Source organism: Rhagoletis pomonella, unplaced genomic scaffold (genome assembly GCF_013731165.1).
Source record: "Rhagoletis pomonella isolate Grant_MI unplaced genomic scaffold, Rhpom_1.0 Rhpom_scaffold_00006, whole genome shotgun sequence".
NCBI classification, from domain to species: domain Eukaryota; kingdom Metazoa; phylum Arthropoda; class Insecta; order Diptera; family Tephritidae; genus Rhagoletis; species Rhagoletis pomonella.
Genome location: NW_023458560.1, coordinates 66,606,007 through 66,607,196, shown reverse-complemented (window position 1 = coordinate 66,607,196; position 1,190 = coordinate 66,606,007).

Here is a 1,190-nt window from a genome sequence, read left to right as displayed (position 1 = left end):
AAAAAATGAATTATAACCGAAAATGAAGCGAAGCGAAAGCCGCAACTAATTTACGGATAACAGCAAAACAACAAAAATAGCAAAAACAACCTTTACAGCAGCAGGCACTTCAAGCTGCCGCACAGTGGGATAAATGAAACTGATGTTGGTCGGTTGTTAAAAAAGATTAAAATTTTAAAAATTATTTTACGAACAAGCAAAAAATAAGATAAAAGCTTCCTAAAATTCAGTTTAAATAAAAAGTATACTTATCTTTTAAAAACAACAAATTCTAATAATGAAAAAAAGAAGATTAAATTAAAAAGAGAATATAATAAAATAAGTTTTTAAAAACTAAATAAAAATGAAAATATACATATTTTCTTTTCAAAGAACAAGGCAAAAAATATAAATTCCAAAAAATTTAATGAAATTTAAAAAACAGTTTTGAACACGGTTTAAAATTAAATAAAAAAATCAAAGAAGTTCCTAAAACAATAAAAACTAAAATTTACAACATTATTAAATTTAAAAAATAGAGAAATAAAATAAGTTCCCAAAAATGTAACGAAATTAAAAAATAAGAATTTTTCTTTTTATAACAGTAAAATCTAGAAAATTAAATAGGTAAAATAATGCGATGAAAAAATACGACAAAAATTTCGCTTTTCCCCATTAAAGTTGGCAAGGCAGCTTTTTTTTTTTTAAAAATTTTGTGCTAGAATAAAATAAAAAAATTTAAATGGTTTTTATTTTGTTAGACTAGAACAATGAATTGACCATGCTGTGTAGACTATTAGATTGAATATTTTTCGTCAAATTTTAAAAATCGAATATGTTTTTAGACTAATGTGACATTTATAAAATACTTTATACTACGATGTATTGCGGAACGATTTTCCGTCATCCCTTGTCAAATTTGGTTTGGAGACAAACCGGTTTCGGCGTTGTGCCTAATTCAGTGTCATTTTTCTGACTACCTGATATTATGAATTACTACTTGAAATACGTTTTTTACATTAATGTAATTTTCAAAGAATGATTCCTTAAAAAAAAATATTTTTCAACTTTTTTTTTTGCAGAAAAAAAATCAATTCCTTAAAAAATACTTTTTTCAACTATATTGTAAAATAAAAAACATCCTAAATTTTTTGTTCAAAAATCGGCGCATACCGATTGATGAAGATTTTCGTACGCTTTAATTAAAAAAA